Source organism: Schistocerca americana, chromosome 4 (assembly GCF_021461395.2).
Source record: "Schistocerca americana isolate TAMUIC-IGC-003095 chromosome 4, iqSchAmer2.1, whole genome shotgun sequence".
Classification (NCBI taxonomy): domain Eukaryota; kingdom Metazoa; phylum Arthropoda; class Insecta; order Orthoptera; family Acrididae; genus Schistocerca; species Schistocerca americana.
In genome coordinates, this window is record NC_060122.1 from 175,840,746 (window position 1) to 175,866,754 (window position 26,009).

A 26,009-nucleotide genomic window follows, 5' to 3' on the forward strand; every position below is an offset into this window, starting at 1 on the left:
ACGCAGCGACCGGCGCTGACTTCTGTATCCGTGGAAATATGTGGAACAGGGTCGGTGACCGAGGCCTCTCTGTTGCCAGGCGACAGTTGGTCGACAACAGAAGCTTCCTTGACGTAGCAGCCCAATGATGAGCGGAAACCTGACGACGCGGAAGCAAGTACACGGCGCGAAGTGCTTCTGTAAGTCGGACACTGACAGTGACAGCTGGCACTCTAGACATTGAACAAACACTGGCTGTGATTTATATCGTTACATATTCTTTCCAACAACATGACATACTGAGTGGTGGAGAGGAAGTTGAGAAGAAAAATTTGATGTAGGAGATTTCTCTTCTATTAAGCCAGAAAACATCATGAAACTGGCCTACAAATGCTACCTGGGCTGTAGAGCACACATGTTGTGTGACATTTTCAGTGTCCTGCCAGTCTCTTACCCCTCTGGCGTAGTAGTACTTCTCATTGGAATTATTAATTTAAAGTCTCCCATGAGGGCAACGAGAGAAAAAAGACGTTATTAACATTACGTGAAAACCATTACATCACGGTTCGATCTACAGCTAATTCTTTCGAATATAGTTGATTCATAGTAAAAAGGCCAGACAAACAATACGATTTCACTGTTAATTTTATTTTGTTATATTTCACAAACATTTTGAGGTAAAATGAACCCAAATGCCTATTTTACATTTTGTTCATGGAAGAACAAACGGTTTTTAATACTCAATGACGATTTTGTCAAAATCTCGCACTCCGCGCATGCCCTATAGTTTAGGTGACTTTGTAGAACAGTCTTAGGATGTTCCCCGGAATGACAGACCAGAAGAGTCCTATATCAATTTGTCTGTCGACTGCAACAAGATTACTGTGATAAATTTTAAAGAGTTATCGTTTACACTCTGGATGGACTCGATCTTTGGCACTTTATCTTCAGATATTTGGCATCTATTCATTAATAATCATGGGGATTGGGAGGAATGAGCAGCGATATAATTTTACCGCAACTTTGCCAAAGAACTTGCATGCTAGTATAATATAAGTAATTTTCGTCTCACAAACATTAATATACGCTCAATAGTAAATGCCTGATGGCCTAAAATTATCGAACAATTGTAAAGTAAAAGAAATGAACCATCGCATAACACCGACAGAATCTATTGTTCTTTATCTTTGCCGCTCTTGCTCATTGCCTGTAAATCTCTATGTTCATGTATTGATTAATGATATCAAAAAGAATTCTGTTGTTTCAAGGCAAATGGGGAATTGGGTGCCTCACCTTTTGCTGTTTGTATTCCGTGAAAGGCGGCCGCTGACTTGCTGCGTTTCGCATCGGTATTTTATATTTTATGTGAAAATATTCAGTAAATATGCTAATTGTTATTTTTCGAATCAGAAAACATGTAGTTTCTTGTAATTGATTACAAACAGACTGCATCAAGAGGACATTTTGACTGTTATGTATAAAGTATTTAACCACAATGGTGTGCTTATTTTAGTAAATTAACCTTGATGATTTCCATCTCCTCATTTACTTGAATATTAATTATTTTGTGTTAGTTCACCACCAGAAATTACGATCACGCTTATGGGCCGAACGCAGCATGAGGCAGAAGGAGCATTATCGTTTTCCTATTATTTATGAATCATTTTTTTTAATTGTGTAGTGTTGCTTTTCTTTTAAAGTCTATAAATCTTCTGGTCCCTTAGTGTTTTTCCGGGTATGACTACATCGCGACTATAAAAGTGCACAGGAATGATAATGTTTGTTTCGAACGATCTCAAATAAATCAATCTGCTGCTCTTATGCAGGTATTTTATGCTCAACGTATGTTATTATGATAGTGTAATCAATCCCTGATTCTGTTGCCAAGTGGCCCACCAAAATATTCACTTTTTCGGCATTTTTCAAAAAAATATAAATTAACAATTCTTTTTCTTTTCGCCCCCCAAGAGCAACGCTACGCTACGTAATTGGTACCTTACCAGTAATAAAGTGTCTACTACAGTATGGACCCTCACATTCCATTCTAATTTATCATCTAGCGTCTGCAGAATCAGGTAAGAGAGCTGAAAGAAAATCTGTAAAATTGATACACTGAGAGTGACTGTTCCCATTTGCCAAAGATAGTGGACGGTGCGGGCTAGGTGGCCAGCTTCCCTGCAGGCCGACTGGAGTGGCGGGGGCTCGTTACGGGCGGTGATTAGCGAACACCCGCCTCCTCGCCTGTGCCCAGACTCGCCGGCCAGCCCGGCATGAATATTAATGCGGGCCCGTGTGAGACACATCGCGCCTCCCAGGCCCTGTTTACAGGAGCCTGTTGATTTACATCGCCTCCCCCACACAATGGCTTCCCCTGCCTGCAGACTTCGCCCGCATCATTGTCTGGGTCATTAAGACGTTGTATCAGTTGGTCCTGCCCAAAAGTCTACCAGCATTAAAAATGCTTAACATATCCCTTATTATACTAGCCCTTCCTCTTGTCAGTGTTTCCCATTTGCTCTTTTCTTCGCCAATGCTGCTGAGATACGAAGATGACCGCTCCATTGTGGACTTGGAACGCATTGGAGCAGCCAACTGTAAAGCGCTTTCTTCTTTAAAAATCTGCGGAAATGTATAGTACGATAAAAGCACAGTAAGGTGATTCGTGTGTGATACTGCAACATGTGTACTACCGGTGCAGGAAGTTTAAAAGTGGTTTAACTTCAATTCAAGATGCTCCGTGGCTGGGTCCAGCACGATGCGTAGGGACGGAAAAACCATTTCTGTAATGGAAGACTTTGGGAATGGGAACAGGTGTATTGCCGTAAAGTAGATAATCTCTATTTTGGTTGTTATTGTTGATTCAGAACTCCACACTTTCCATGGTGGGACCGAATAAAGAGTACAGAATGGGCTGTCACGTCAGTTGACTGCTGTCTCGTCGCTGTGTGTGACGAACTTCCGGGTTGTTTCCAGGTCGAAGAGGAACAAAAACAAAAAATGGTTCAAATGGCTCTGAGCACTATGGGACTCAACTGCTGTGGTCATAAGTCCCCTAGAACTTAGAACTACTTAAACCTAACTAACCTAAGGACATCACACACATCCATGCCCGAGGCAGGATTCGAACCTGCGACCGTAGCGGTCGTGCGGTTCCAGACTGTAGCGCCTTTAACCGCTCGGCCACTCCGGCGAAGAGGAATAAACCTAGGTGCAAACTAAAAGATGCAGCAGGAGACGTCGTCACAGATTTTCGCCTTAGAATTTAAAATTCCACATTCAACCATCGGAAGTAAAGGTCATGGTTTCTCTCTTTTAGGATGAAAAAAGGGGTAATTTGGAGCAGATTAGACTCAAATCTTCAATGAAATCACTTTCACCTTATAATCAGAACTACTGTCTACACGTGTTTCTTAGCAACACGGAAAAGCCCGTTCCCGTACTACCCGTCCAACTATAGGACACTCATCTTACTCATATGAGCTTGCCTCAAGTGGTATTCATATCTTCAGACGGCTCAGAAAAGTGCTTGGAAGAATCAACAAGTAGGTTAAAACCGCATTATACGAGTGGCTACGTTCACAATCGAAACAATTCTCACGAGGTTTCCAGGCACTCCATAACCAGTGGAATGTGTGAGTTACACTTCATGGCGACTACGTGGAAAGACCATATAAAGTGTCTGGACACCAGTAGGTCATGCGGAATCGACACTAGATGTTACAAGAGGACGACCCGGCAGTATAAAAGGATTCGGAGTCAGTATAGAAGCTGATTATTTCGGTCATGAGAGCTCGGTGACTTTGAAAGGAGATTAGTAACTGGATGTCAGCTGAGTAAGAAATCCAACGTGGACCTTTTGAGACGTCCTGCTAAACCCACAGGACAGGACAGGTAGTTTAAGTAGTGGAAAGAGTCCAAAATAAGCGAATGACAGTTACACTCGAACATACGACCTTTTATTAACATTACAAACACAACAAGAGCCAAGAAAGACTAAAAAAACAGCTTTAGTTTTGTAACTTAATTAACGGCTGAGTGCCCCGTACAATCTCATGCCTTAAGGCTAAGACCACCTTAATTTAAAAACGGCTGAAAGCCAATAACTTAAAGCTCAAACAAAATCAGAAATTTAAAAGACAACGCCTTATCTTAAAACAGTTCTTTAATTAGGCTAAAGCCCAAAGAATCCGACACTTTAAGAGTAAGGACTTCAATTCAAAATCGCCTGAAGGCCCGACACTTAAGATTCAATAAAATTAATTTAAAAAAAAAACCAAAGGCTTTATGTAAAACAGTTCTTAAATTAGGCTGAAGGCCCAAACCATCTAAAACCTTAAGAGCAAAACAACATAAATTCAAAATCGGCTGAAGGCTCAAAACTTAAGACTCAATAACATTAATTTTCAAAATGCCGACGGGTTTACATTAAACAGTTTTTAAATTAGTCTGAAGGCACAAACGATCTGACACATTAAGGGCAAAACAAACTTAATCTAAAAATCGGCGAGAAGCCATACAATTACAAACAACAAGAACAAACGAGGGCGCTCAGAAGTTCCGAGGGTCGGCTCAGGATTCAAACACTAACGCTCGCTTAGATCAGACAGGCAGTCGGACCAGCCATTGTCGATTCAATGACAACCCGACCGACATACAGTCAACGGACCCACCAACAAGATAACCTCCACTTCACCCAACAAGCACACAACAGGGAGTTCAATGGAACAACGTGGTAGGTATTGGCGCCCACAACCAATTACACATTACGCTGTAGAACGACAAACTGTGTTGGGCATCGACAACACGATGAGGAAAATACACTGTCTGAATTTATGTCAACGCCCATGGCAAGTAACCATAACTTTAACGGCCACAAACAGAAGATTCCACTGGTGCACTTCAATTCAAATAACCAAGCATAGTTTAATTCCATCAGAGGGTGGCTAAAAAAAAAAAATGGTTCAAATGGCTCTGAGCACTATGGGACTCAACTGCTGAGGTCATTAGTCCCCTAGATCTTAGAACTAGTTAAACCTAACTAACCTGAGGACATCACAAACATCCATGCCTGAGGCAGGATTCGAACCTGCGACCGTAGCGGTCTTGCGGTTCCAGACTGCAGCGCCTTTAACCGCACGGCCACTTCGGGCGGCTAGAGGGTGGCTAAAATTTGCCAGCTTGAAGACACACGTTGTTGCTCGTGGGAATATCCCAACAGCCGATTATGCGTTTGGGCGCTGATGACCACGCTGTTTAGCGCCCGTAGACCTTAAACACACACACACACACACACACACACACACACACACACACACACACTAACAGTCGACAACTAACTCCTAACGACACAATGTGAACAGTCGTGACTTGCTGGTAGATTAAGTCAGAACTCTGCTTTCATGTCCAGGATCGGTGAGCCATGAACCTCTTAGCAATGGGAACAACACCACACACTCCGACACCACATAGAGGCTGCCAGCGGGCCCACACAAACTACCAGCTGCGGAGACTTCCTCGCTGCTCCACGCCAACCGACCCACTGTCCAGACCCGGAAACGGTGAAAGTACCAAGTATACGTCGGCCGATGAGACGACCAACCAACGGTCGTCCCGCTCAGATCTCCCTCCGTCGGAGAGTTCATGTGTGTCGCCAGCGGTCGGCGAGCACTGGCTGTCAGCGCCTCACCGGCCCCCCGACTTCACCGTTGCTGCATCCCGACTGCACTGCTGGTCCTTCCCGAACTGACTGCCAGACACACGACGACCCATAAATATTATCGGTCGCCCCAGAGATGGTACGACAGTGTACTTATCGATACGCCCTGCTGCTGCCGCTCACGGGCAGTTATGGCAGGAAGTTACTGACTCCAGTAAACGAGGTGGCAGTACCGTAGTAGAAAATGACAAACAATAAGTGGAATAAACGCGAGCCATGCATGGTTCACATTTTAACCCTTATAGAGCCGCCCAGATTGACTGTTGGTAATGTGATAATGAAATGTAAAAGTGAAGGTACAACCCCAGTTAACGGAGGACCAAGCAGACCTCATGTACTAATGGACACGGATCATCGAACTTTGCGAAGGTTGCCTAGTAAACAATTACTTGAAATCAGCGAAAGGAATCACTTGAGAGTGGCAAAGTGCTGTTAGCAGTCAGGTAGCACAATGAGGTACCATGGTAGCACCACACGGTACAACGGTCGAACAGCTCCTCATAAACAACACATTTCTGTAGTCAATGCTAAGCGATGGTTGAGGTGGTGAAGATATGGGTGTCGCTGGATGGTGGATGACTGTTATTTGAAGGGATGTTACATGCTGTGCCCTGCGACAATCTGATGGTAGGATTACCTGCCATAATTTAGAGTGGCAAAAGTATGGAGTAAATGGTGCTACGGAGTGGAGGTATTCTAGTGGTTAGGTTGTGGTCCCCAAACGAAGCATAAGATAACGCTACATACCGAAGGCTATTAACACGTTTTACAACATTGTCTAATGATTTGTGGCCAATACCTTCCTGAAATGGACTGGGCAGCCCAAAACAACTTCACGCATTACCCAAGCCTCAAACATCATTACCACAGTTGAGAATTGTTCTTGAAGATATATATTCCACCACTCCTCCACAGACATTCAGGCATCTCAGTGAAAGTGTCCCCATCAGAGTTCAAACCGTCTAATGGTTCTGAGCACTATGGAACTAAACATCTGTGGTCATCAGTCCCCTAGAACTCAGAACTACTTAAACCTAATTAACCTACGGACATCACACACATCCATGCCCGAGGCAGGGTTCGAACCTGTGACCGTAGCGGCCGCGCGGTTCCAGACTGAAGCGCCTAGAACCGCCCGGCCACACCGGCCGTCTCAAACCGTCGTAAGGACTAAGAGTCGACACACCCCACACACATCCCTATTCAACTGATAAGATATTGTGCACCTGTAATAATAATAAAAATAAAGAAAGAAGATTTACATTTGAATAACCCTCGTGTCAACAGTTGTAAAGCAGAAATCGTGTCACTAATTTTGTACACAACACATTACAGTTCTAGTTCAGCCATCACTTTCGCAACAGTGGACGAAATGACAGCTGGTGTCCGCGTGCCTTTGTGTCGCGCGAGGCGACGTCGGTGTGGCAAAGCGTGACGGCGGGACGCCTGAACGCCACGGCCGCGCCACACGCCGCCGGAATAAGAGCTGCGATAAATAAGCGCGGATTCTGAGGAACGACCCGCGGGACGGCTTCTAAATGGCACCCCACGTCGGCGGCGGCGTGATTTAGCGCAGGTAATTAGCGCGCAGTGTTTGTCATCTGTTTGTGAAAACTTGGGGGCTGCGCTGCGAATGCCAGGCACGCGACGGCGGGGGCGGCGCGTCGATGCCTGCCTCCAGGTGCCGCCGCCCCCACGCGCCAAACTGCCTCCCAACACGGAAAAAGAGCCATGCCGTTTGGGCTGTTCGTCCCAGGCGCGTCCCTTGTGAAAGTTCCCTGAAGTCCTGAACGCTGCACAGAGTTAATGGTGTACCCAACGCATTAAATTACATTCATTAACTTATCTTTGCACATGGTGTACAACTTTGCTACCGAGCGAGGTGGCGCAGTGGTTAGCACACTGGACTCGCATTCGGGAGGACGACTGTTCAATCCCGCTTCCTGCCATCCTGATTTAGGTTTTCCGTGATTTCCCTAAATCGCTCCAGGCAAATGCCGGGATGATTCCTTTGAAAGGGCGCGGCCGACTTCCTTCCCCGTCCTTCCCTAAAACCGATGAGACCGATGACCTCGCAGTTTAGTCTCTTTCCCCAAAACAACCCCCCCCCCCCCCCAACTTTGCTTCCGCCGTTTGCCGATAGGTGGCGACAACGGTAAGCAGCGGTAAGAAGGAAACAGATTTCGGACGTCAGGCAGTTAGCTTGGACCTCGGACAACATAACCTCATTCAATAATTATGATTCAGACACGAATCGACTAAAGTTGTTCTTGATTGAATATGTCAGTTTACGAGCCTAATTCTCGTCAATTGTGGGAGGTGTTACTGTTTTCTTTCAGTATGACGAAAACAGCGGCTGAGTCTCATCGAATGCTCTCAATTACGTATGGTAAGGACGCTATTAGTGAAAGAACGTGTCGTGAGTGGTTCCAACGCTTCAAGAACGGTGATTTTAACGTCGTAGACTGGCATAGTGGTGGAAGAAAGAATGTTTTCGAAGATGCGGAATTGGATACATTGCTGAATGAAGACTCGCGTCAAACTCAATAAGAATTGACGCGATTAGTGGGAGTGACACAGCAAGCCATTTCAAAACGTCAAGGCTATGGGCATGAGTCAAAAAGAAGGAATTTGGGTCCTGTGTGAGCTGAAACAATGTGACGAACGACGTTTGTGTGTTTGTGAACAGTTGCTTCAGAGGCCAAAACGGAAGGGACTCCTGCATTGCATTATGACCGGGGACGAAAAATGGGTTCATTACAACAACACTAAACGCAAAAATCATGGGGATATCCCGGCCATGCTTCCACGTCGACGGTCAAACGGAAATTCAAGGCTCCAAGATCATGCTCTGCATTTGGTGGACCAGCTCGGCGTCGTGTACTATGAGGTGTTAAAATCAAGTGAAACAATCACAGTTGCTCGTTATCGAACGCAATTATTGCGTTCGAGCAGAGCATTAAAAGAAAAACGACTGCAATACAGCGAAAGGGAAAAATAAAGTGATTTTGCAGAACGACAACGCTCAACCCCCCGTTGCAAAATAGGACAAAACATACATGGAAACGTTAAAATGGGAAGTCCTACCCCACACTCCGTATTCTCCAGACACTGCTCCCTCTGACTATCACCTATTTAGATCAATGGCCTGGCTGAACAACACTTTCGATCTCATGAAGGAGTCACAAATTGGATCGATTCGTGGATCGCTTCAAAAGGTGAACAATTTTTTCGACGCGGGATTCGTACACTGCCTGAAAGATTGGACTAAGTAATGGCCAGCAATGGAAAATACTTTGAATAATACATTTACAACCAATTTGTTTCATTAAAAATTTTGGAAAAAACGGCGAAAGCAAAGTTGTATACCTTGTAAATTCAAGAAAAAACTAAGAATTTGCACGTGGCTTTGGTTTCAGGTCCTTGGTTACAGTTTATGACAACATGTGAGTGACAGTGAAGTGGCTTAATTTCCTTATACAGCTGGGTCAGAGACACTGTAAAAGATTTTAATGGTGTTGCAAAATATATTGTGCTGAGAAATAATAGTTAAGAAAAAAATTCGACGCATTGCGAGGTTTCAAAGTTTTGAAGTTAACTAATCAGACCGTTGCCCACGGAAATTAAACCGGCCCGCCAAAGACGATGTCGCCAAACGTGTCTTCGTTGGGTTTCCTAAAACCGAACGAGATAGTGACACAGATATTACACATGGGACGGTAGGAAGGATCAAACCTAGGCCAAAGACGGAACAGTCTCATTCGCTATCATCCACGCTATGAGAACTAAAACTAAAATTAATCTTCCGACCACACAGGCCTGTGAACGCCCTACAGTACCGACTGATTGCCATGTGGTCCTCAGCCTATAGGTGTCACTGGGTACGGATATGGAGGGGCATGTGGTCCAGCACATTGCACGTCTATCCACTGTCACTTTACGAGACCGGATCCGCTTCTTTTCGGTCAAGCAGGTCCTCAGTTTGCCTCACAACACTTTGAGGGCAACGGGCACTAATTTGGAGGTCCGCTTGATTCAGGGCGCAACGGCCTGATTAACTAGCTTCATTGCTAATTAATTCGGAAACAATGCAATGTATCGATTTTTTTCTTAACAATTATTTCTCAGGGCAACCTACCCTGCAGCACCCTATCAAGACTATCAGACGGATTCTGACAACCTGTACATACGAAGGCAAAATTCCTGTCAACTTTCGAACGGTCGCGAAATTAAAACCACATTGAAAATCTGCTGACGCTTCTCGCAGATGTTATGCGCATTTTCTCTAGAGTGACCGACTATTACGTAGCACTTTTCAGTTCTGTTCGCACAATGAGCAGCTAAAAATGCCTAGAAAATAGTCTCTCCCACAAGTATAAAGTCCCGCTGAGGGATTTATTTGGATTTCGTGCAGCTCACATAAAATAACTGTCATGTATTTCCGTGTCCGTAAGAATCTCAGTCGCATACTGCAGGTGCAACGAAGATGGAGGTGGGAGGAGATGAGTGTCAGCGTCCCGTCGACAACGAATGCATTAAAGATGTAGTACAAGCTCGGATTGGGGAGGTATAGGAAAGAAAAATCGGCCATGTCCTTTCAAAGTAATCATCCTGCATCTGCCTGAGGCAATTTAGGGAAATCAGAGCAAACCTAAATCTGGATGGCCGGACACGGTTTCGACTTGTCGTCGTCCTGAATGCGAGTACAGTGTGCTAACCACTGCGTCACTTCTCTCGGCAGGTCCAACAAAAATGCTCTTGCAACGTTTTCAGTGGGAAATGTTTAGGCGCCAATCATATAGCCCGAACTTGACTCCCTCTGACTTTCATTTCTTAGGTCACTAGAACACTTTGGCACAGAAAACGAGCTGAAGACCACGTGGGGAAATTGTGGATATCGTAGGCAGCTGCCATTAATGTGGAAGGCTTTGGGAATTTGGTACAACGCTACAATAAATGTCTAAGTCGGAGTGACTATACTGATAAGTAGCTGAAAGGTGTGGCTAAATGTTGCAAACAAAATATTTTTAATTTTTACTGCGGTTTCAATTTCGCAGCCGATCGCAGACTCAAAAAAGAAATGGCCCTAATGGAATAGTTGAAACGGTACTGCATTTTGCTTCGTTTCATTGCTTAGTGTATGGTGTTCTACACCATGTGTTCCTGATATGCATGCGTGTGTCAATCGCGACGGAGATACAGTCAGACACATGTTCGTTGGCGCAAGACTGCTTCTCTTCATGAGCCTTTAGTGATGGAGTGACGCAAATATCAGCGGAGTCGCGTGCTACTTAAATTTCCGAGACAGCGTGATGCTTTTTAGTGAAGTGAACGCATTGCTATTTTAAATTTCCGAATCAATGTCAATCTACTTCCGATGTTTCTTTTTGCCATGCGGTGAGTTCATTTTATTGCCGAATCACGTAAACCAGTACCGCATGTTTCCAGAATAGGCTTGCACTTCGTATCCATATAGACGAGGATAACCACTCTTTCTATTGTCATCCGTTCATGTATAATGTGCGTATCTACATAGTCGCTCAGCCAGGAGCAAATCGTCACATGTTCTCGTATCTTTATGTCGATCATTATCTTAGACTGTTAAAAAATGTGTATTAGATTGTTGTCTTTCTTTTGTTTAACTGAAGACTGTGTGTACGAAACAAGGGCTCAACTGTTTCCTTGCTCTTCGCACTGTTTCATGAATAATGTATTCTGTTACTTCTTAATGTTCTTCATTGCTAGTGAAATTCCAACTTTCTCTTGGCAGATTTTACACAAAGCTAAATTATGAGCCCACCTTCACATCCGGATAAATATTGAAATAGTACTGACTAAATGTAGTGAAAGTAAAATAGATATCGTCCAGAGAAGAATTATGTTCCAAAGATTTAAATCCACTTTCCTCAGTACTTTCTTCATTTTTGTAAGCCTATAGTGAGCTGTGCTAAACATGTTATACTACTTTTAACTAAGCTTTCTACCCCAATGTCTCGCACTGGACGATGCATCACTGTTACAAGCGCTTGTAATTTTCAGTCCTATGAGTTAAGTCTTCCAGTGGATTGTAATGGTATGTGTGCCTCACTGCTTTTTTTCTTTAACTAATTTGTGCCTGATTTTATTCTGAGAAGCTCAGTAATGTATGTAAATACCGTAAATGTAGATTTGATTCAAAAAGTACTTGAAGTGAAGTGAAGCGCAGCTGGACATCAAGAAACTCTTTAGCGCGCAATCCCCGCAACGATAGTATTAGGGAATCTTTGAGTATGGACTCTAAAAAAAAGACAATTGATTAATTTAAAAAAAAATAGGACTGTTAATCTGTATCTTGTGGAAAGATTACGTGTTGCTAGGCCGTCGCTCAGAACGTATTGTTACATTTAATGAAAATTGATATTTTAGTGATAAAACCAAGTAAAGTATGTGTAAGAGTTGCCAAACATTTATGTATACAAATTTTCTGGAAGTGAAGAATAGAAATACCTTGTTTTTGGAAAAGGAGGTGAACTTCATTGTCGTTGCCGTCTATCAAGCGACAGAATTGTAAGTGTACAAATTTCACTAAAATACAGGGAAAGAAATGAATTCTCTATAGTTCTCATTCAATAAGTAACAATCTCTCATAATTTCTTAATTACAATAATTGGATTATGTTCTTGTACAATAGTATGGTGCTGAACTCCACTGACCAATTTTGATGTATCAGGACGCGTAGTTTGGAGGAAGTCTGTGTGCTATGCAATCTCCTTTTCTCACGAAAAGCAGATTGCTGTTTGATCTTATTTACTTACAACAATGGTCCCTTAGGTATGAAAAGCTACGAAAACTTGGTCTCAAAGCTATCCGCAATACGGCCAAGTAACTAACAGAGTTGGATTTTAAATCTTAAAGAACAATAACATCCTCCAAATTGTAATACGTCACCAACTGGTGCAGAAGCTGATCATTCAAGGAGGCAGCAGCCAAAATTTAGGTACCAGTTACGACTTGAAGTAAAAATCTCAATCAAAAATCAATCTCTCTCTCTCTCTCTCTCTCTCCAAACACATATATAAATATTCACATTATTATTATTAAAAAAGTCATTTTATAGAATCCAGTGACTAAATGTATTGTATCTCCGTAATTTAGAACGAAGTAGCCTCTCTTCACAAGGTGAACAACACTTATATGGTTTTCAGTCGGTACCAATTTTTTTTAAATTCAATATACAAAGTCTATTTCTTTATTAAGGTTCGATCTGTTGCGAAATGGAAACCAGAGTGAAACTGCGATAAGCTCCGCTAAGAAGCGCCGAGCAGTGCCTCTGCCCGAGGATATCTTCACGTCGGTCTTTTCAGTTCTGAGCGAGCAGTGAGCACTTAAAGACTCCTGGAAAATAATGTCTCCCACCAAGTCTGAGTACCTGCTGAGACATTTGACGTTATTTCAAGCACCCCATTAACATAACTGTCACGTATTTTCTTCTTCATAACGGATTCTCGACCACACACGGCATCAATGAAGACATTCCTGGAGCCTTTTCGATGGGAAGTGTTTATCACTTATCATAGAGCATGCTTTTGCCTGCCTATATGATTCATCTCTGCTCACACAAACCGGTAGCTATGAAGACAACATATTGGCACAGACAATGAGCTGCAGACCAGCGCAAAGAATTTGCGGGAAGCACAGGCGGCTGCCTTCTATGACGAAAGTATTGGAGTGTTAGTACAATGCTACGACAAAGGTCTAAGTGTGAGCGGCGACTGTGTAAGGAAGTAGCTGTAAGGTGCATCTATATATTGAACCGAGAGAAATGGCGCAGTAGTTAACACATTCGCATTCGTGGAGACGACTTTTCAAACCCACGTACGGCCACTCAGATTTAGGTTTTCTGTAATTTTCGTAAATAGCTTCAAGAAAATGCTGGAATGGTTCCTTTGAAAGGACTCTGCCGACTTCCTTCCCCTTCCTCCCCTAGTCGCATGGGACAGCTGACCTCGCTTTTTAGTCCCCTCCCCCAAATCAACCTATAACCAACCTGTCTGTTGCAAATAAAACAATGTTGATCTTCACTGTGGTTTCTATTTCGCTAGTGATCAGACCTTAATAAATGAATGGCCCTTGTACATTCCGAAAGGGATAACGTGTATTACTGATTGCGCTCACATTTGCATTAAGTGAATGGATCCTGCAATGAAGAATTCAGCTATATTGAAAACCTCAGATGCAAGTTGTACATTCGAAAAGACATATAGCATTCATTTGGCTTAACCTGCCAGGATATTTAAGCTAGTTAATCAATTACCTGTCAATTAAAGAAAAACAAATTAAAGCAACATGTAGTAGATCAGGCTAAAGGTAGACTCGTAAAATAATTTCTTCTAATCATAAGATTCCTAACACCGTACAGATACCATGAAAATTTGTGCTTGTGTATTTCTAATACGTGTACGACCTATAGCAATGTGCAATACATACCTGACGAATCTGTTCCGTGTGCCCCACTTTCGTCGTTATAAATCGTACAAGGATTGTCATAGCTACGAAACATTCATAAGGAATAATTTTGAGGTCAATCTGCATGGTGTGATGAATCTGTATGCGGCTGGGAGAAATTATTTTATAGATTTTAGCCCTATCTGAAGACTTATTATACAACAAAATTTTATCTCTAGTGAGAGAATTATTTTCTGCATTTTAGCTTTGTTTTTCTGAAGTATCTAAATGGATTTAAAATATTTTCATTATATCTCATTTTTATTTAAGTAATTATTTAGTTATATGCTACACCAGTTTCATGTATACTGACCGCAGCTCCTCCTCCTATCTATCCATCTTCTCGAACCCTCTCCCCCTGCTGTGCCATGTTCATTCGCTTGCATACTGCCTGGAATACGTTCTGATATTACCCCCGATATTACTCTCACAACATGCCAGTCCTGCAGGGCAGCCTACACGAACAGACCGACAAGAAAGAGAGATGATTTTGCTTTGTCATCCAGCTCATCAGGAAGATAGTTCAAAAGTAACTGTGAAATTTCTACTGAACAGACTGATAGACATGAAAGCGAAGTAATAAAAACGTGTTAGAACTGTCAACTCTCATGTTCAGGGCACCTGCAAGTCGCTTGTACATTTCTGGTTATCTCAGATATGTCATGTGCTGCTGTTAAGGAACTTCTGTTTAATCCCCCTGAACTACTGGTAATAAAAATTGCAATACGAAGATGGAAAGTAAATAAAAAATTTTGATAATTTTCCTTTTTATTTGTATGGAGTATATTACGAAGAATACATTAAATTTGGCCGGCCGGAGTGGCCGTGCGGTTCTAGGCGCTACAGTCTGGACCTGAGCGACCGCTACGGTCGCAGGTTCGAATCCTGCCTCGGGCATGGATGTGTGTGATGTCCTTAGGTTAGTTAGGTTTAATTAGTTCTAAGTTCTAGGCGACTGATGACCTCAGAAGTTAAGTTGCATAGCGCTCAGAGCCATTTGAACCATTTGAATATTAAATTTGTAGCTAATCTGGTGGAAAGAAAGGTGCTACATTTAGCATACAGGCAGCAGTAAGGTGTCTACCTGTGCATGGATGATGCAGGTAGCTCTTTTCATGTTCCTTCAATTATATCGCCGATTTTGTCACTCATAACAGCTAGCAACTGGTGGCGTGCCAGATTCTCAGCTATCTATGAGAGGATTTTGCAGTGGATAAGAGGTGAGGGGAACGTGCTGGCCCGAGCTACGAACGAACACCATCCATGTCGAGGGACGACAGCATGGACAACGTATTGCACATTCTGCTATTATTTTGTTAAAAGTTATGGTAAGGGAGACCTCGAATATTGAACGTTTTGAGAGACCTTACAGTGTTAGAAATATAATGCTTCCTGTCCAAACTACCGGCTGAGGTGCTGAGGTGAGGTTGTGCACCCAGAGCCACCCCAGAACACCTCATCAGGTGATGCTGGACGATGAACAGCGATTCTGCTGAAAAGGCGACATGATGCTGCTCCTCTCACCAATGTTGTTGTTGGACGCACCAGCGCCTAAGCGCTTGTCTCTACATCTACATCTACATGATTACTCTGCAATTCACATTTAAGTGCTTGGCAGAGGGTTCATCGAACCACAATCATACTATCTCTCTACCATTCCACTCCCGAACAGCGCGCGGGAAAAACGAACACCCAAACCTTTCTGTTCGAGCTCTGATTTCTCATATTTTATTTTGATGATCATTCCTACCTACGTAGGTTGGGCTCAAAAAAATATTTTCACATTCGGAAGAGAAAGTTGGTGACTGAAATTTCGTAAATAGATCTCTCCGCGACGCAGTTCCAGCAGGACAATGCGACAACGCACACGTCGAGAATTGCTACAGAGTGGCTCCAGAAAGACTCTTCTGAATTTAAACACTTCCGTTGGCCACCAAACTCCCCAGACAGGAACATTATTGAGCATTGGTTTCGTCAATAAAACTGCCTTTTCCTGCTCCTAGTTACTTTATTTATCCCATACGCGTTTCGCCTTCTGTTCTAAGGCATCATCAATGGGATCCATATTGATAGAGTTTTGTTAGTTATAGATTATCAAACAGTTCACTTCGCGATTTTTTGTAGAAAAAGTAATTATTTACGATTTGCTGATCTGCGTTTCCTCACATCTGGTCTGGAGGTAGCACTACCACTTTTATCACTGACATATAATCACATCGTTGTGTTCTCGCCTTCCACACACTGTTCAATATGTTTCTCACTCTTTTCTGTGGTGGACTATTGTTCTTTTGTCACTCGACACAACTATTTCGTCGTACACTGCCTCTCACAGCGTAAATATTGCGACTCCATTACGTATTTCATCGTCTTCGGCATATTTACCTATTTGCTGCCAACCTAACGAAGTATATTTTCGATACTAACTTCTAATTATGATGTTTATACCGTGTGTGTGTGTGTGTGTGTGTGTGTGTGTGTGTGTGTGTGTGTATGAGTGAGAGAGAAGGGGGATAGAACAGATTTTTTTTCTTTTTTGGGGTGGGGGGGGGGGGGGGGGGGCGGGGGAAGCTACTGGTTGTTAGCGAGTGGCTGAAAACTTTGGTGACAGCTGTTTTGACTCGCTAACAGCTAGTACCCCCACCCCCCCCCCCCCCCTTCAAAAAAAAATCTGGTCTATTCCCCCCTCTCTCTCACTCATACACACACACACACACACACACACACACACACACACACACATGGTATAAACATCATAAATAGAAGTTAGTATCGAACATATACTTCGTTAGGTTGGCAACAAATCGGTAAACATACCAAAGACGATGAAACACGTAATGGAGTCGCAATATTTACGCTGTGAAAGGCAGTGTACGACGAAATAGTTGTATCGAGTGACAAAAGAACAATAGTCCACCAAAAAAAAGAGTGTGAATCATGTTGAACAGTGTGTGGAAGGCTAGAACACAACGATGTGATTACATGTCAGTGAGAAAAGTGGAAGTGCGACTTCCAGAAATCAGCAAAGCGTAAGTAATTTTTTTTTAATAGAAATCGCGAAATAAGCTGTTTGATAATCTGTAACTAACAAAACTGTATAGTTATAGATCCCACTGATGATGCCTTAGAACAGGAGAAGGCGAAACGCGTATGGGATAAATAAAGTAACTAGGAGCAGGAAAAGGCAGTTTTATTTACGAAAAAATATGCTGCGGAGGATGGCCACACAAACAAACTTGTTATCATTGAGCATATCTGGGATGCTTTGCAACGTGCTGTTCAGAAGAGATCTCCACCCCGTCGTACTTTTACGGCTTTATGGACAGTCCATCAGGATTCATGGTGTCACTTCCCTCCAGTACTGCTTCAGACATTAGTCGAATCCACGTCACGTTGAGTTGCGGCACTTTTGTGTGCTCGCGGTGGTCCTACACGCTATTAGGCAGATGTAACAGTTTCTTTGGCTCGTCAGTGTATGACATATGATATCCACACTCTCGTTGGTCAAGCATAACATGGCTATCGTGAAGAAAAATCTTTGACTGTTAGTGGAACTTTTATATGGTCGGCAGCTATTACGGTGGAGCATTGAGAGAGTGTCGCCGACTGAAAAGCCTAAGGAGAGGCCATCAAATGGTTTAAAGACGATAACGAATTTGAAAACACAGGCGACCTTGGTGTGGCACGTGAAAGAGTAAGGCGTTCTCTCTCTATGTAAATTATTGATGGGATTACTGTTGCTGTGACTGAGAATCGAGCACAGTCCCCGGATAGGACTTGCGCCGGTGTGGAGCCACTAGAATTTTCCACCCCATGGCCAACAGTATGGAAAGATCCAGACGGTGCAGCAAATAAACCTCATGATCCACAGCAACGTTCTGAATTTGCTTTTCGGGTCTGGAACGATCGAAGTTGATTACACGTGGCCGCACATATTCAGTGAGGTGATGAGGCGTATTATACACTATATGGTGCAGTGAATGTACACAACTGCCGAATGTGGGGTACTGTTAAGGCACGTGTTGTGCATGAAGATCGATTACACTCACTGTATGTGGCTGTGTAGTGCGGATTCAAAAGCACATTTATTCCCGTCCGCTCTTCTTTGGACAGGATACACGCAGAGGGCGTGTCAGGCCTACAGTAAAGTCGCATGTTATCGGGACTTTCTTGCACAGCATCTGATTTCTGCTATCGAAGAGCGCAACTGTGTAGATACAACTCTTTTCACGCAATATGGGGCCACACCTAACGTTGCTTGCCCAGTGAAAGGTCTGCTGAATGCGATCTTCCACGAACGTGTTATCTTTAGAGGTTTTTCAGTTGCATCGCCTGCAAATCAGCTGATCTGAATCCATGTAACATTTGGCTCTAGAAATATCTAAAAGAATGCTTTTAAAGGGGACAAGCCCTTTGCCTCCCTAATCTGCAGGTCACTGTCCAAGAACATGTTGCTCAGATTCCACTACAACTGCTGCGAGCAACAGTTGATCACGCCGTTTTGCGGATCAGTATGTCGTCGACGTCTCCAGTGGTGATACTAAAAAAATTGTGTATGTTGTGGTTAATAGTAACATCTACACTATTCCTCTCTCATTTTCTGACCAAGCCCCGACCCTAATCTATTGCATACGGGAACATTTCAACACGTGTTTATTGGATTCACAGGGCTAGATTTGCACATGGTGGCCAAAATTGGAACTAGATTTTTGCAGCGTAAATCGGTTCCGCATTAACGCCTTAAAGTATTTACTCAATTTCGCTGCCATTCGATACTTATCATCCACACTGGACCTCTGTTAGTAGGTGCACTTTACTTATGACCACCCTTTACATAGTGTTACATAGGAATAGAGACGTGTTTCCACGCTCACGTCGAACCTCTACATATATCAAGCGTGGGAACACTACTAAACAGGCTTAAAAAATATATGACACATTTCACCGGTGGAACTGCATCTGAAAATGGTCACATGCCGATACTGGCTTATCTGTAGCAAAACATTTCTGTCAGGCTGCGGCGTACATTTAAAATGCTTTTAGCGTTCAGAAAGTACGTAGAGTCTGTGTGCACACACTTGTAAGAAGTAATGAATGGTAATGTTCTTTTGTATTTTTGTTGCAGCCGGGTGTTCAGTGGGGCGTAGACAAGAGCACAGCATGAGAGAACACAATCTCTCTCTCTCACACACACACACACACACACACGCACGCACGCACGCACACACGAGCGCGCGCGCGCAAACGCACGCACAGTCTTCTTTCTTTCTCTATCGAGCCACTACGAAAACCAGTTGGCTTTGCAGCGCAGCACTGCTTTGATATGGAATAAAAACGCCGAAAGCCAGCATTCGTGTCTTTTCTAATCTCTGAATCAGGAAAGCAAGAAAACTGAGAGTCACTGAAATGGGGAGGAAAGCTCCAGAGTGTTGTAGGACACATGCGTGAAAAGAACTTTATAGTGAATCCTGGCAAAGGAACCCTGCGTGTTGTTTTCATGCTTAATCGGTCATCAAGCCACATCCGGGCAGAATTGGCTGCCTGCTCGTGCTGTTTGTCACAAAATCCAATATTAAAGCCTCTAATCGCCGTGTTTACGCATCGGAGTGGCGAGTTTGCACGCAACGGCCGTTATTCTATAGATTTTATTTGCAATTCACTTAACCTTTCAGCGGTTTGCCTCCTAATGGAATTTCAAAAACTCGTTATCGTTACAAAAGGCGCCCGACGATAGGGCGGTCGGAGGGGTGCGTCTCTGGTGGGTAGGGGTGGGGGGAGGGTATTGGGGGGGGGGGGGCAAGAGGGATGAGGAACGCGCTAAGTGGTGGGTCATTAGCAGCCTGCGTGCTCTCGTACCCAACTTACCACGGGAGACGTCCTCTCGTACAGTTGCAAGTAGCAAACATCGCCAACAGCTCTCTGTCTGTCAGTGCTGTAAACATACGACGCCGCCCCGTGAAAACTGCGTCATGAAAGAAGCGTTTCAGTAATCCAGAACGAAAAAAAAAAAAGTTTTAAAAATTCAACAAGTCTTTTGTGATGGCTATTTTCGCAACAGCTGTTTATAAATTACAGTGGTTCCAAGGAAAACGCCTTTTGTATGCTGCACATTAAGTTTTTTTATTTATCTGGTACATCCACACACTTTTCGCCTGGGTGTACTGAAAAATCACACCATTTTTTTCGTTTGCAGATACAGCTTATAGTTTGCACTTATAGGTTATAGACTGAGAACAGTTCGTTGAGATTTTTAAAATAAAATGGAAAATTACCTACAGATCAGCGTCTCCTTCATTATTTCTAACCAAACAGCTCTCCCTCTGGTGGGAAACTGGTTGAAAGTTTGGACTTTTCGTCACTGTTTTCAGCGTACAACAATTTAATTGTCATTTTTGTGTGTATAGTGTCATTTTTTTCGGTAAGTGTTGCCAACTTTCTCAGGTTTTACTTTCAACTGTTTTTTCTGTGACTGTGTGTACTGTTGTAACTATTTATTTTTATTTATTTATTTTTTCATACTTTTTCATTATTGGGAGAGAAACTGGATATTGCAGAAAGCTATTGGGATTATTCTCTATTATAAAATCAATCAGTGTAAACAGTGAACAATTAGTCACACTCACTTGATCATTTTGTAATCTCTTCCTTTCAGCTTTTGTTTCGTATTTGTTGTAATTTTCTTGTAAGGTTCGGAGGTGTCTTTCACTATTTATTCTATGTTCATGTTTTTCTTCCTTGTTGTAGATTTAGGATAATTTTCTCTCAAATATTCTGCATAAGTTGAGTAGCTGGTAAGACATTTCCATGCGCTGATATTTAATTTGTACCAGTATCGAATGTTCCAGTGGTTTGTCTTACATGTCTTCCATCACATGTGTTGCACTTTATTAGGTATATTCCTGCTGTGTCTTTCGCTATTTTTTTTTTTGGCTGTACTTTTGGTTTCAACTGTCTGTTTTGAATGCTATGGTTACGCCTTGTCTTTCGAAAATATTTGCTACTTTGTGTGTGAGTTTGTGCTTGTAGGCCATTGTGTACCATCTTATTTCTTGTTTTTATATATTCATTGTGACGTTGTTGTTCTCTTGAGTGTGTTTCAATATGTGGTGTTATGTTGTGCTGTTGTTTTCGGCTGGGCCTGTGTCATGTTTATTGACTGCATTTGTTGTTTAATATTTTTGTCTAACTTCGTGACTAGATTACTACTGTATCCATTGTTTGTTGCTATTTGTGTGACGCTGTCTAATTCTTTCTGGCATTTTTGTGTGCTGGGTGGTACTGTGTTGAGTCTATGGAGCATGTATATGAGTGCTCCTTGCTTCTGTGAGTGTGGATGATTTGAAATCTGATGTATGATTGTGTTGTTGTTGTTGGTTTACGGTAAATTTCGAATTCATGCTTTTTCTTTTTTTTGATGGTTATATCTTGAAGTCTGGTTGTTATGTTATTTTTCCATAGTGAATCTTACCTTTTTGTGAGTATACAGACATAAACACAATACAATTGGTGCCGAGCTAGGATTCGAACCGGTGTCTCCTGCTTACTACGAAGATGCTGTGACCACTAAGCCATTCAAACACAGTAGTCATTCCGACCGCACGGACTGCCCTGGCACACCTCCCGTCAGACTCAAGTTCTCAACATATGCAGACAATACGTATGTAGACCCTCTTGTCCGTTAACCTCATTACTTCGCGGTATTTCGCCGATTCCCATAAGAGTTCTAGTCTGGTGTGCATCTACACTGAAGGGACCATGTTGACGAACAGATGATACTGCAAAACAAAGACTGGCACAATGGTTCCTGTATGTAACTGACCTGAAGATGGCATCTTGAATTGTCGAAATCCGCACAAATAAAATTTTTCTAGTGAAAATATTACATTTTTCAAAGTCGGAGATCGCTCTCCCGTTGACAATATCAGGCAACCTCAAAATAAAATTATTCCATAACATCTGTCTGATGCACAATTTTTGAAGGAAGCATATGATTTGTTAGCAAATTCAACTATAAATGGTATCCTGGTGATTGTGTTACTCCACCGTGCTTAGTGTGGATGATCCACTGACTTGTACGCTAGCACAATTACAGTTAATGATAGATATAGCGCAATATCAGCTCCTTTGGACCAAATGAAAAAAAGTTACCATGTGGTTACGACTTGGCCCCTCTTCTGCTGAAATACATTGTCGGATGCTAGAGTGCTTCTCAACATCATCACGAATCATCTCGAATACATAAAAAATCTTTTATCTCTTTATTCTCATGTTGTTATGAACTTCAGTCCTGAGACTGATTTGATGCAGCTCTCCATGCTACTCTATTCTATGCACGCTGCTTCATCTCCCAGTACATACTGCAGTATACATCCTTCTGAATCTACTTAGTGTATTCATCTCTTGGTCTCCCTCTACAACTTTTACCCTCCACGCTGGCCTCCAATACTAAACTGGTGATCCCTTAATGCCTCAGAACATGTCCTACAAACCGATCCCTCCTTCTAGTCAAGTTGTGCCACAAACTCCTCTTCTCCTCAATTCTATTCAATACCTCCTCACTAGTTATGTGATCTACCCATCTAATCTTCAGCATTCTTCTGTAGCACCACATTTCGAAAGCCTCTATTCTCATCTTGTCTAAACTATTTATCGTCCATGTTTCACTTCCATACATGGCTACACTCCACACAAATACTTTCAGGTCCCCAGTTTAACACAATACAATACACTACAATGTACGTATAGGGAAAACATGCCACCAATAAGAAAATTAAAGAGGCCTTTGGAGAAAAGAGAAGCTGCCGTATGAATTTCAAGAGCTCAGATAGAAAGTCAATACCAAGCAGCCATAGGGAGCCTGAAAGTTGGAAGGAGTATGTACAGGGGCTGTACGAGGCAAATAAACTGGAAGACAAGGGTGGTGGTGGTGGTACCTGAAAATGAGATGAGCGATAATGTACTGCGTGAAGAGGCTAAAACACAGCACATGGAGTAGGCAACATTCCCTCAGAAACTGCCGATACCCGTGGGAGAGCTAGCGTGACAAAAGTATTCCGTGTGGTGTGCAAGACGTATGATACAGGCTAAATAACCTCGGTATTAAAGAAGAATGTAATAATCCCCCGGGTTCGATTCCCGGCGGGGTCAGGGATTTTCTCTGCCTCGTGATGACTGGGTGTTGTGTGCTGTCCTTAGGTTAGTTAGGTTTACGTAGTTCTAAGTTCTAGGGGACTGATGACCATAGATGTTAAGTCCCATAGTGCTCAGAGCCATTTGAACCATTTTCATAATCCCAATTCCAACGAAAGCAGGTACGACGAATGTGAATGTTACCGGGCTATCAGTTCAACAAGTCATGATTGTAAAGTACTGGTAGGAATTTTTAACCAAAGAATGGAAAAACAGGTAGAAGCCGGTCTCGGTGAAGATTATTTTGGGCTCTGTAATAACGTTGAAACACAAGGGGCAATACTGTCTCTAGGTGTTACTGTAAAAGGCAATTCAACGCTTATAGCATTTGTAGAAAGCTATTGACAGTGCTTTGAAATATTTACATTTCTGGAAATAGAAGAGGAAAAACATAGGGAGCGAAAGGTTACTGACAATTTCTACGTAAACCAGACGGTTGTCATAAGAGTCGAAGGGCATGAAAGGGTGACTATACCTAGGAAGGGAGTGAGACAGGTTTATCACCTACTCAAGAAGTTATTTTGTCTACACAGTGAGCAATCTGTGAAGGAAAGCAAGGTCAAATTTGGAGGCAGAATTAATATTCAAGGATGTTGTTGTGGTCTTCAGTCCTGAGACTGGTTTGATGCAGCTCTCCATGCTACTCTATCCTGTGCAACCTTCTTCATCTCCCAGTACCTACTGCAACCTACATCCTTCTGAATCTGCTTACCGTATTCATCTCTTGGTCTCCCCCTACGATTTTTACCCTCCACGCTGCCCTCCAATACTAAATTGGTGATCCCTTGATGCCTCAGAACATGTCCTACCAACCGATCCCTTCATTTGGTCAAGTTGTGCCACAAACTCCTCTTCTCCCCAATCCTATTCAGTACCTCCTCATTAGTTACGTGATCTACCCATCTAATCTTCAGCATTGTTCTGTAGCACCACATTTCGAAAGCTTCTATTCTCTTCTTGTACAAACTATTTACCGTCCATGTTTCACTTCCATACATGGCTACACTCCACACAAATACTTTCAGAAATGACTTCCTGACACTTACATCTATACTCGATGTTAACAAATTTCTCTTCTTGGGAAACGCTTTCCTTGCCATTGCCAGTCTACATTTTATATCCTCTCTACTTCGACCATCATCAGTTATTTTGCTCCCCAAATAGCAAAACTCCTTTACTACTTTAAGTGTCTCATTTCCTAATCTAATACCCTCAACATCATCCGACTTAATTAGACTACATTCCATTATCCTCGTTTTGCTTTTGTTGATGTTCATCTTATATCCTCCCTTCAAGACACCATCCATTCCGTTCAACTGCTCTTCCAAGACCTTTGCTGTCTCTGACAGAATTACAATGTCATCGGCGAACCTCAAAGTTTTTATTTCTTCTCCATGGATTTTAATACCTACTCCGAATTTTTCTTTTGTTTCCTTTACTGCTTACTCAATATACAGATTGAATAACATCGGGGAGAGGCTACAACCCTGTCTCACTCTCTTCCCAACCACTGCTTCCCTTTCATGTCCCTCGACTCTTATAACTGCCATCTGGTTTCTGTACAAATTGTAAATAGCCTTTCGCTCCCTGTATTTTACCCCTGCCACCTTTAGAATTTGAAAGAGAGTATTCCAGTCAACATTTTCAAAAGCTTTCTCTAAGTCTACAAATGCTAGAAACGTAGGTTTGCCTTTCCTTAATCTTTCTTCTAAGATAAGTCGTAAGGTCAGTATTGCCTCACGTGTTCCAGTATTTCTACGGAATCCAAACTGATCTTCCCCGAGGTCGGCTTCTACTAGTTTTTCCATTCATCTGTAAAGAATTCGTGTTAGTACTTTGCAGCTGTGGCTTATTAAAGTGATTGTTCGGTAATTTTCACATCTGTCAACACCTGCTTTCTTTGGGATTGGAATTATTATATTCTTCTTGAAGTCTGAGGGTATTTCGCCTGTTTCATACATCTTGCTCACCAGATGGTAGAGTTTTGTCAGGACTGGCTCTCCCAAGGCCGTCAGTAGTTCCAATAGAATGTTGTCTACTCCGGGGGCCTTGTTTCGACTCAGGTCTTTCAGTGCTCGGTCAAACTCTTCACACAGTATCGTATCTCCCATTTCATCTTCATCTACATCCTCTTCCATTTCCATAATATTGTCCTCAAGTACATCGCCCTTGTATAGACCCTCTATATACTCCTTCCACCTTTCTGCTTTCCCTTCTTTGCTTAGAACTGGGTTTCCATCTGAGCTCTTGATGTTCATACAAGTGGTTCTCTTATCTCCAAAGGTCTCTTTAATTTTCCTGTAGGCAGTATATACAGGGTGTTTCAAAAATGACCGGTATATTTGAAACGGTAATAAAAACTAAACGAGCAGCGATAGAAATACACCGTTTGTTGCAATATGCTTGGGACAACAGTACATTTTCAGGCAGACAAACTTTCGAAATTACGGTAGTTACAATTCTCAACAACAGATGGCGCTGCGGTCTGGGAAACTCTATAGTACGATATTTTCCACATATCCACCATGCGTAGCAATAATATGGCGTAGTCCCTGAATGAAATTACCCGAAACCTTTGACAACGTGTCTGGCGGAATGGCTTCACATGCAGATGAGATGTACTGCTTCAGCTGTTCAATTGTTT